Consider the following 12,453-nt stretch of genomic DNA (forward strand, 5'->3'; position numbering starts at 1 on the left):
AGTGTGCAGGGATGAGGTCGAGAGTGGAGCAGCTAGGTGCAGTCGGGAGGTTATACAGAGGGTGGGAGAGAGAGAGAGGGTAGCGGAAAAGGAGAGAAGTAAAAAGACTGGGTGGATTGGTGGAACAGAGGACTGTGTAGAGCTGGACAGAGAACAGGGAAGGGGCTAGATGGGTAAGAACAATGACTAACATAGGGTAGGGCCAAGACAGTTACGGAAATCTGGGATATATTGCAGGGAGAGTTCCCACCTGCGCAAGTCAGAAAAGGTGGTGTTGGTGGGAAGGATCCCAGTGTCACAGGCTGCAAAGCAGTCATTGAAATGAAGGACATCGTGTTGGGCAGCGTGCTCAGCCACAGTTTGTCAGTGACCATCCATGCGAACAGACAACTTGCTGGCTGGCATGCCCATGTAGGATACAGCACAGTGGTTGCAGCTTAGCTTGTAGATAATATGACTGGCTTCAATGGCAGTCCTTCCTTTGATGGGATAGGTGATGTTTGTGACCGACTGTAGTAGGTGGTGGTGGAAGGATGTATGGGACAGGTCTTGCATCTAAATCTACTACAGGGATATGAGCCGTGAAGCAAGGGATTGGGAGCAGGGGTTGTGTAGAATGGACAAGGATATTGTGTAGGTTCGGTGAGCAGCAGAAAACTACTGTGGAATAGGTAGGATGGATAGTGGGAAGGACATTTCTCATTTTTGGTCCCGAGAAGAGGTAGTTGAAACCCTGGTAGAGACTGTTAATTCAAATGCTCCAGTCCTGGGTGTACTGAGTCATGAGGGGAATGAGCCTCTGTGGCTGGACAGTGGGGCTTTGGGGACCGATGGGTGACTGGAGAGATAAGGCAGAGTAGATCTGTTTTTGTATAAGATTGGGAGGCATTATTTGCCAAAAGCTAACTTTTCTACATTTTTGTTGTTGCACCTTTCTGCGACTCAGCATCTCCACTATATGGTGAACAGCAACTTTCCTTTTCATTATATTGTTACATTCCATCCTGGATTTTCCATTGTTTGTTTTTGCCTTAAGGGTAGCAACTTTCATGCAAGTGAAAATAAAAACTGAAGTACTAAGTGGATATCATTTATTATGAGTTCATCACAAATGGCCAGACTGCAACTAAAGAACTTCATATGAATGTCCTCTACACTGAAGACTTGCTAGACATGCTATCAGAAAGAAAATTCAGAAAAAATGGGCAGATTACCTAACTTTATTGTGTGACAATAGCCCTGCAGAGCAATCACTAATGCTTAAGCATTTCTAGCCAGGAACTGTAATTGCTAAACTTGAACATTGCTCACACATGTAAAACATTCATATGTCAATTTGTAGCTGTTCTCATAATTAAAAATAAAATTTCAGTATCAACAAAATGCTGACTCTGAAGACATGGTGGAGAACACAACACGAAAACAGCTCTGTAACAAAGGATTCCAGGAAAGTTTCAGGAACTGTATTGGCACTAGTGCAGATATGTGAATGCAGTAGGAAAGTGAAAAAATATAAATACATTAGGTATTTTGTTTTTAAACAATTACAGAAACTTCTTGACATTACCTTGTAAAGCATTTCACGACAATAAGTGAAAAGCTTACATCACAAACACTAAAATATGCAAGAGCAGGCATTGCCTGCAGGGTGAGCAACTGCTAAAGATAAATGTTTGAAAACAGCCACAAGATGCACTTTGTAGTTTTTATTTACCAGTTTCATTCTTCAAATGAACAAGAGCATCATCAGAATATTCACTGCAAAAGAAACAAATTGGGATAATATGGAAAAATTTACATTGACATTCCATAAAGTACATATTCCATTTCCAGTATGGTGACATGTTTAAAGCTGCCTGACAGCATTAGAGATTGCATTTAAAGTTAGCTGACAACTCTATACAGATTAAACTGGCTGCACTATAGTACTTAAACTTATGTTTAAGTACATTTACACTACAGTAGTAAACAATGACAATGCCAAAGATGGACTTGTAACATCCATAGTATAGTGTATTCAACGATATTTTACAATTACAGAAAATGAAATATACATTTTAATCGTCTCTTTTTTGGGTATGTGTACAGGCATCTCACATCTTAAAATACCTGTTTATCTTTCAAAAAATATGAGTACATCTGTAAAAATTAGGTTATCTTTCAAACTATGTTAAAAACACACATATTTAAAAGTGTCTTTATAAGAATATATTAAAAAACCAAGATGCTGTGACTTACCAAACGAGAAAGCGCTGGTAGATAGACACAATAAAAAACACACACACAAATTTCAAGCTTTCGCAACCCATGGTTGCTTCATCAGGAAAGAGGGAAGGAGAGGGAAAGATGAAAGGATGTGGGTTTTAAGGGAGAGGGTAAGGAGTCATTCCAATCCCGGGAGCGGAAAGACTTACCTTAGGGGGAAAAGGGACAGGTATACACTCGCGCGCGCGCGCGCACACACACACACACACACACACACACACACACACACACATCCATCTGCACATATACAGACACAAGCAGACATATGTAAAGGCAAAGAGTTTGGGCAGAGATGTCAGTTGAGGCGGAAGTACAGAGGCAAAAATGTTGTTGAGTGACAAGTGATGTACGAGGGGCGGCAACTTGAAATTAGCGGAGGTTGAGGCCTGGTGGGTAACGGGAAGAGAGGATATATTGAAGGGCAAGTTCACATCTCCGGAGTTCTGATAGGTTGGTGTCAGTGGGAAGTATCCAGATAACCTGGACGGTGTAACACTGTGCCAAGATGTGCTGGCCATGCACCAAGGCATGTTTAGCCACAGGTTAATCCTCATTACCAACAAACACTGTCTGCCTGTGTCCGTTCATGCAAATGGACAGTTTGTTGCTGGTCATTCCCACATAGAAGGCTTCACAGTGTAGGCAGGTTAGTTGGTAAATCTCGTTTCACACATGGCTCTGCCTTTGATCATGTACACCTTCCGGGTTACAGGACTGGAGTAACCGCCCCTGGTGTAAAACCTGTCCCATGCACCCTCCAGTCCAGTAACCCGGAAGGTGTACACGATCAAAGGCAGAGCCATGTGTGAAAGCACCCACGTGATTTACCAACTGACCTGCCTACACTGTGAAGCCTTCTATGTGGGAATGACCAGCAATAAACTGTCCATTCGCATGAATGGACACAGGCAGACAGTGTTTGTTGGTAATGAGGATCACCATGTGGCTAAACATGCCTTGGTGCACGGCCAGCACATCTTGGCACAGTGTTACACCGTCCGGGTTATCTGGATGCTTCCCACTGACACCAATCTATCAGAACTCCAGAGATGGGAACTTGCCCTCCAATATATCCTCTCTTCCCGTTACCCACCAGGCCTCAACCTCCACTAATTTCAAGTTGCCGTCCCTCGTACAACACTTGCCACTCAACAACATCTTTGCCTCTGTACTTCCACCTCGACTGAAATCTCTGCCCAAACTCTTTGCCTTTACATATGTCTGCTTGTGTCTGTATATGTGGATATGTGTGTGTGTGCGAGTGTATACCTGTCCCTTTTTTCCCCTAAGGTAAGTCTTTCTGCTCCCGGGATTGGAATGACTCCTTACCCTCTTCCTTAAAACCCACATCCTTTCGTCTTTCCCTCTCCTTCACTCTTTCCTGATGAAGCAACCATGGGTTGCGAAAGCTTGAAATGTGTGTGTGTGTGTTTTTTATTGTGTCTATCTACCTGCGTGTCCTCGTTTGGTAAGTCACAGCATCTTGGTTTTTTAATATATTTTTCCCATGTGGAATGTTTCTTTCTATTATATTCATGTCTTTATAAAAATGTAGTCGAAACTACAGTTTTCAAAAATATTTATGTTAGTATCAGACAGCAGGTGTTACATTTTGGTTACTCATCTACAGCACTTCATCAAATAACTGTAAGAACCCATGTAAATTAAAATCATTTTATTCATTTAATAAATTTTGCGGGTTTTTCTTCTATTTTATGAAAATTTTGAATTCTTCCAAAACTTTTAACAGAGGTGCTTTATCTGCAGTGTGTATAGTTTGATACTATTTTCAGTCTCACATAATGTATGTTTAGTTGTTATCAAATGTTCATCTAATGTTGTGCAATTTGAATTTAAACTCAATGTTCCTTATAACATATTTTAAATGTTCTTCCAGTTTGGCCAACGTGCACTATGTGATCAAAAGAATCCAGACACCCCCCAAAACATACATTTTTTATATTAGTGCATCGTGCTGCCACCTACAGCCAGTTACTCCATATCTGTGACCTCAGTCGTCATTAGACATCATGAAAGAGCAGAATGGGGTGCTCCACGGAACTCACTGACTTTGAATGTGGTCAGGAGATTGGGTGTCACTTGTGTCATACGTATGTACGCAAGATTTTGACACTCCTTAACATCCCTAGGTCCACTGTTTCCAATGTGATAGTGAAGTGGAAACGTGACGGGACATGTACAGCACAAAAAGTACAGGCCGACCTTGTTTGTTGACTGACTGACACCGCTGACAACTGAAAAGGGTTGTAATGTGTAATAGGCAGACATCTATCCAGACTAACACACAGAAATTCCAAACTGCATCAGGGCCCACTGCAAGTACTATGAAAGTTAGGTGGTAGGTGAGAGAACTTTGATTTCATGGTTGAGTGGCTGCTCATAAGCCACGCATCACACCAGTAAATGCCAAACGGCGCCTCACGTGGTGTAAGGAGAACAAACAATGGATGATAGAACAGTGGAAAAACGTTGTGTGGAGTGACGAATCATGGTACACAATGTGGCGATCCGATGGTGGAGTGTGGGTATGGCGAATTCCTGGTGAACGTCATCCGCCAGTGTGTGTAGTGCTAACAGTAAAATTCGGAGGCCTACATTGATGCTTTAACCACCTTCTCGCTTCCCATTGTTGATGAGGAATTCGGGGATGGCAACTGCATCTTTCAACATGATCTAGCACCTGTTCATAAAAATGGTTCAAATGGCTCTGAGCACTATGGGACTTAAAATCTGAGGTCATCAGTCCCCTAGAACTTAGAACTACTTAAACATAACTAACCTAAGGACATCACACACATCCATGCCCGAGGCAGGATTCGAACCTGCGACCGTAGCGATAGCTCCGTTCCAGACTAAAGTGCCTTTTTCTTTCATTTAATATTTTTCTGTGTAGAGTGGTACAATTTCATCATATCACATTCTTGATAATTGTTCCTTAAAGCTATCTTTTTGATTGTCTGTAATTCTGCAGCTCTGTCTTCATCTGTGAGTGACAATTGTAATATTCTGTGTAAAGTTGAACAGAAATAAGCTCTTTTGTGCTGGACTAGATGATCTGAGTTATTCCCAATAATTATTCTTGAATATGTAACCTTCCTGTAAACTTTAAAAATATGTTTCCCATTTGATCTATTAATTGACAAAATGAGAAAATTGATGCGACTATCAGTTTCATGTTCAATGTGAACTTAATTTTTGGATGCATCTGGCTGAGCTTGTCTATCATTTCATTTAAATTTTCCTTGGTACCTTAGAAAAGAATTATAATGTTGTCAACATACCTGTGGTATTGGCAAATTTATCTAAAAATCTAATTTCCAAGTTATTAAGAAAAATTTCTGATACGATGCTAGATAAACTATTGCCAATTGGTAGACCATCTCCCAGGTGGTAAATTTTTCCATTACATCTACATCTACATCTCTACACCGCAAATCACCATGTGGTTCATGGCAAACGGTACAACCTTGTACTAGATATACCATTCAGGTATGGAGCACAGAAAGAATGATTGTTTGGAGGCCTCTGTGTGTTCAGTAATTATTCTAATCTTGTCCTCACAATCCCTATGCTAGCGATATGTAGGCGGTTATAGTACATTCCTAGAGTAATCATTTAAAGCCCATTCCTGAAATTTACTGTTGGCACTACACACACTGGCGGATGACGTTCACCAGGAAACATTGTAGTTGAATTTCTATCTTCAAGAGTCTTCCAGTTCAGCTCCTTCAGTGTCTCTGTGACACTCTCCCACAGATCCTGTAATCATTTGCGCTGCCCTTCTCTGTGTACGTTCAATATCTCCTATTAGCAGTATCTGGTATGGGTCCCATACACTTGAGCATTACTCTAAAAATAGTTACACGAGTGATTTGTAAGCAATCTCATTTGTGAATTGATGGACAACCCCTCTTTCCATTCCATGAACCATGGACCTTGCCGTTGGTGGGGAGGCTTGTGTGCCTGAGCGATTAATATAGCCATACCGTAGGTGTTGAGAGGCCTGACAAATGTTTGGTTCCTGAAGAGGGGCAGCCTATTTTCTAACCCCACTGCCTAATTAGGGGATCCGACTTTCCATTCTCCGATCCGTAGAACACCAGTTTTGTTTCTTTTGATAATGATGTCCTCCTGAGTAGACCCTGCCCGGAGATCTGAATAGGGGACTATTTTAATTCTGGAATATTTTACCCAAGAGGACGCCATCATCATTTAACCATACAGTAAAGCTGCATGCTGTCGGGAAAAATTACGACTGTAGTTTCTCCTTGCTTTCAGCCATTCCGTGTACCAGCACAGCAATACAGGTTTGGTTGATGTTACAAGGTCAGTTCAGTCAATTATCCAGACTGTTGCCCCTGCAACTAGTGAAATCGATGGTGTTATGATGTGGTAGTGTTTTTCATGGAGGGGGCTTGCACTCCTTGTTGTTTTGTAGCCACATGACATTTCATTTCATCCTAGAAAGTGTTAGAAGATCTTTCACAAGAGAGAGAAAACAAAAGTCAGGGAAGTCACACTCAGCAGATCATAGGGCAGCAAGGAGCAGAGGGATGTGTGCCATCATAACATCATAATGTGGCACCAAATTGATTGTGCTTCCCCAGTATTCTACCAATGAAGCGAATTTACCATCCGCTTTACCAATGACTGAACCTACGTGATCATTCCGTTTTATATCCCTACAAAGTGTTACACCAAAGTATTTGTATGAGTTGGTCGATTGTACTGATATTACAGCCACAGGATACTACATTTCTTTGGCTTATGCAGTGCAAAATTTTACATTTCTGAATATTTAAAGCAAGCTCCCAATCTCTGCACCACTTTGAAATCTTATAATATCTGAATGAATACTTATGCAGCTTCTTTCAGGTAGTTTAATTTTACTGTTAATATTGTCTGCAAGGTCATTAATATACAACATGGACAGCAAGGGTCCCAACACACTTCCCTGTGGCACACCCAAAGTTACTTCATCTGACGATGACTCTCCATCCAAGATAACATGCTGTGTGTTCCCTAACGAAAAGTCCTCAGTCCAGTCACAAATTTCACTGGACAATAAATGGGGGTTTGGAATTGAGTCCATTGGTTTCAAGAAATCAAGAAATACAGCATCTATCTGATTGCCTGGACCTAAAACTTTAGTATGTCATGTGAGAAAAGAGCGAGTTGGATCTAACATAACCGATGTTTCCGAAATCCATGCTGGTTGGCACTGAGGAGGTCATTCTGTTCAAGATACCTAATTATATTCTAAGATTCAACAACAAATCAATGTCAAGGATATTGGACAGTAATTTTTTGGATCACTTCTGCTACCTTCTTGTAGATGGGCATGGCTTGTGCTTTTTTCCAAGAACTGGGAACATTTTTTTGTTTGAGATAGCTATGATAGATTATAGTTAGAAGAGGGCCTAACTCAGACACAAATTCAATACAGAAACTGACAGGGATTCCATTGGGGCCTGGAGCTTTGCTCAATCTTAATGATTTCAGCTGTTTCTCAACACTGCTAACACTAATACTTATTTCATTCACCTTTTCAGTGGTGTGAGGATTAAATTGGGGCAATTCTCCTGGGTTTTCCTGCGTAAAGCCACATTTGAAAATGGAGTTACACATTTCAACTTTTGCTTTGTTACCCTCAATTTCAATTCGTGTCTCATTCACTTGGTGCCACTAACAGCCTTTACATGTTGTTGTTGTTGTTGTTGTTGTTGTGGTGGTGGTCTTCAGTCCAGAGACTGGTTTGATGCAGCACTCCATGCTACTCTATCCTGTGCAAGCTTCTTCATCTCCCAGTACTTACTGCAACCTACATCCTTCTGAATCTGCTTAGTGTACTCATCTCTTGGTCTCCCTCTATGATTTTTGCCCTCCATGCTCCCCTCGAATACTAAATTTGTGATCCCTTGATGCTTAAGAACATGTCCTACCAACCGATTCCTTCCTCTAGTCAAGTTGTGCCACGAATTTCTCTTCTCCCCAGTTCTATTCAGTACCTCCTCATTAGTCATGGGGTCTACCCTTCTAACCTTCAAGCATTTTTTTGTAGCACCACATTTCGAAAGCTTCTATTCTTTTCTTGTCTATAACTATTTATCGTCCATGTTTCACTTCCATACAAGGCTACACTCCACACAAATACTTTCAGAAACGTCTTCCTGACACTTAAATCTATACTTGATGTTAACAAATTTCTCTTCTTCAGAAACGCTTTCCTTGCCATTGCCAGTCTACATTTTATATCCTCTCTACTTCGACCATCATCAGTTATTTTGCTCCCCAAATAGCAAAACTCCTTTACTACTTTAAGTGTCTCATTTCCTAATCTAATTTCCTCAGCATCACCTGACTTAATTTGACTACATTCCATTATCCTCGTTTTGCTTTTGTTGATGTTCATCTTATATCCTCCTTTCAAGACACTGTTCATTCTGTTCAACTGCTCTTCCAGGTTCTTTTCTGTCTCTGATAGAATTACAATGTCATCGGCGGACCTCAAAGTTTTTATTTTTTCTCCACGGATTTTAATTCCTACTCCAAATTTTTCTTTTGTTTCCTTTACTGCTTGCTCAATGTACAGATTGAATCACATCACTCCCTTCCCAACCACTGCTTCCCTTTCATGCGCCTCGACTCTTATAACTGCCATCTGGTTTCTGTACAAATTGTAAATAGCCTGTCACTCCCTGTATTTTCCCCTGCCACCTTCAGAATTTGAAAGAGAGAATTCCAGTCAACGTTGTCAAAAGCTTTCTCCAAGTCTACAAATGCTAGAAACATAGGTTTGCCTTCCCTTAATCTATCTTCTAAGATAAGTTGTAGGGTCAGTATTGCCTCACGTATTCCAACATTTCTACGGAATCCAAACTGATCTTCCCCGAGGTCAGCTTCTACCAGTTTTTCCATTCGTCTGTAAAGAATTCGTGTTAGTATTTTGCAGCCATGACTTATTAAACTGATAGTTCGGTAATTTTCACATCTGTCAATACCTGCTTTCTTTGGGATCGGAATTATTATATTCTTCTTGAAGTCTGTATTGCTTTACATATGAGCAGAATTTTTTTGAGTTCTGTGAAAGATTACTGACAGTCTTCTACTATGGTAGTCATTGAAGGCATCACGCTTTGTCTCTTTATCTATAGCCCTACACTTTGTTTTACAGCTATTATGCAGTAATCTCTGTTTCTTTAGAAGTTATTTTTACAATGACAGTTATGAACTGTTCTACTGAGTAAATATCTATCCAGTGGCTGCTAAACCATTCTTTTAAACTTGAATCAGAGCTCCTCTACAGGCTCCTGTCTTGTGTCTTGTACTGAGTTTCAAGTTAGGGGGACCATATAGTTCCCTACCCTATGTTGCAAGTCCAGGAAGTCACAGCCTAGCTTGTCACAGAACATTCAAAGTCTCCGGTTCAGTCCTACCACTTGACTGAGAACAAAAGAGCCATGATCAGTTCTGGGGACAATGCTGCAAATTGTGAGCTTCATTCAAACCCATGGCTGGTCTTCTCAACCTCCTCTGCCAGTTACTGGAATGACCCAAGAATGACCTCAGAGCCCAGACGATAGGCATCATATGTTCCAACGTGTGCCACAATCTGCTGCTGGTTGCATCCTGTTCCCTCAATGGCTGCTGGAATAGCCTCTTCAACATGTTAAACAAGTTTGTGTGATTGCAGGCTTCCTCAGCCTATTTCAGCTATGGAATCATCTTCCGTTATCAGATGAGTGGCATCATCGTCTTGTCACAATGTATCAACGGATTTCATATCGATCATTTTTGCCAGATGATGACGGACATGTAATCCACTGAAGTGTTGCAACAAGACAAGATGTCACCCCACTGATAATCCAAGAAGATTTCATAGGTGCTGAATGAGGCCCCCGGGCATACACACTGAGTGCACATGGTGTCCTTTCCTGTCCCTTGCTGCCATTTCCCTAAGGGGTATCACCATTTGCTGTACATTTGAATTGCCAATGATTAACAGACTCCTACCCTTTTGCATTTGCCTCCTCCTGACACTGGGCAAAACAAGTTTTCCCAAAAGTGAACTGACTCCCACTGGCTCGGTTTCACTTTCAGTGAAAGGCAGCCCCTAAAACTAGTTTGTTGGGGGATCTGTACAACACACTGTGTCCTTCCTGATCCCCATCCACCCAATACAGGATGTCAAGATCTACCACTGACATGCCACTCAGAGTCAAGTAGACAAATAATGACAGATCCTGTACCTCCTGCAGAGGAGACAGGATCCACAGGATAGAATAGTACTAAAGGTACCTCTGGTATAGGTATCACAGGTACATGACTTTCGGGAGCTCTTACAACATACCGATTCACAGCAGCTGCCAGTTGTTTCACAATAGTCAGGGTGATTTTGTGTTGCTTACGAATGTCAACCAACTCATCCTCAGTTCGAGAAAAGTGTTCACAGTGTAGCTGCATTTTGGCTGGAGCAATGTATTACAAGGCAATGGACAAATAACTTTAAGTTTGTTGGTCATTTTTTAATCACTTGAGCCAAAATTTGCTTACTCCCTTTAAGAACTGAAGCAAATACACAAAATGAGATTTCTATTAAAGCAACACAAAAACCTGTGGTAAAAAACTACTAGTTTCCTAAAACATTTTGAGGTTAATTATAGTTGTTAGCATATTCAAAAACAGAGTTAATTTATGATTAAATATAGATAATATATAGAGCTACTTGTCTTTAAGGGGAAACTAGATGTAAAACAATATTTTAATTAGAAAATATACTACAGTAACAAAATCACAAATGCCGATTTGTTACAAATTGCTTGCAGATTCTGCAAAAGGCAATGTTAGCAATTCCCAAAATTGCACATTTATTTGTGTTTATATACAATGAAGTTCAGGGATTATGTATGCTTTGACAGAACCTTGAACCATAAATGCTGATTTGCTATGAAAAAAATTATGTATCCAAAACACTCATACCAGTAACTTATGAAAATATAGTCCTGTCAGCATCCGAAAATTTTCAAAATAAACTATTTGTAACGTAATTATACAATGAAATTGGGGAATGATTGTTTTGAATGAACTTAAAGTACCTGAAATCAAGGTTAAATTGCAAAAAGTCTAACAGCTCTACAGTCTCGTGTACAACCATAGGTTTATGATGTAGTAGATTACGGTTAAATATTTCTAAAGTTTTGTCAATTTGTGTGTTCATAAACATATTAGTAACATCCCAAGAGATGAAAATTGCATCTTCTGGAATATTCATACTTGTATGTATTGTATTGTGTGTTAACTGGGGACCTAGAAACGACGGAGAGGCTCCGTCCCCACCGCAGCCATAGTGGTCCACAATCCCATGACGACTACCGCAGTCCACTTCACCCCTCCGCCGCCCCACACCGAACCCAGGGTTATTGTGCGGTTCGGCCCCCGGTGGACTCCCCCAAGGAACGTTTCACACCATCCGAGTGTAACTCCTATGTTTGCGTGGTAGAGTAATGGTGGTGTACGCATACGTCGAGACTTGTTTGCGCAGCAATCGCCGACATAGTGTAATTGAGGCGGAATAAGGGGAACCAGCCCGCATTCGCTGAGGCAGATGGAAAACCGCCTAAAAACCATCCACAGATTGGCTGGGTCACCAGACCTCGACTTCTAACCTCTCCACAAGCCAATGCAGTGGAAAATGAAGTGTTAAGTAGGGTTGAAAATACTGCACATAAATGTAAAGCTATTCACTGTAAGGAACTTGTAACAATTCACTATAGATGGCGTCATAACTGCTTCAGAAATACAAATTAAATTCTATGATAAGCATGTCAATTTAACATATATACAGGTGAATAAGAGTGAAGCAGACTTATCAGAGAAAGGACTTCAGTATAATGTGAAGCACAATTTATCGAAGGAAGATATTAAAGAAGTAATTTCTGGGGTAAAAGTAATTTGTATTTGAGGTAAATAAAAAAAAATGAAGAAACTAAAGTAACTTTACAAGTGAGCAAAGCCCTAGATAATGCACTAAATGCAAATACTTCTAATACACTTGTACTTACCATAGTAAACTCTTTAAATAAAAAATTGCTAGATGCATGACCTCGAGGGATAAAATCTAAGGGTAATATGGCAGTGTAATTACTTGAAAAAGATTATACTGACAAA

At 40.6% G+C, this 12,453-nt stretch overlaps 1 protein-coding gene across 5 annotated transcripts in view; it reads right to left on the minus strand.

Annotated features, from left to right (window-relative positions):
- Nucleotides 1–12,453, minus strand: part of LOC126175571 (telomeric repeat-binding factor 2-interacting protein 1-like) — a 200,572-nt gene that overhangs the window by 97,401 nt on the left and 90,718 nt on the right. The window lies entirely within an intron of this gene.

Source organism: Schistocerca cancellata, chromosome 1 (assembly GCF_023864275.1).
Source record: "Schistocerca cancellata isolate TAMUIC-IGC-003103 chromosome 1, iqSchCanc2.1, whole genome shotgun sequence".
Lineage (NCBI taxonomy): Eukaryota > Metazoa > Arthropoda > Insecta > Orthoptera > Acrididae > Schistocerca > Schistocerca cancellata.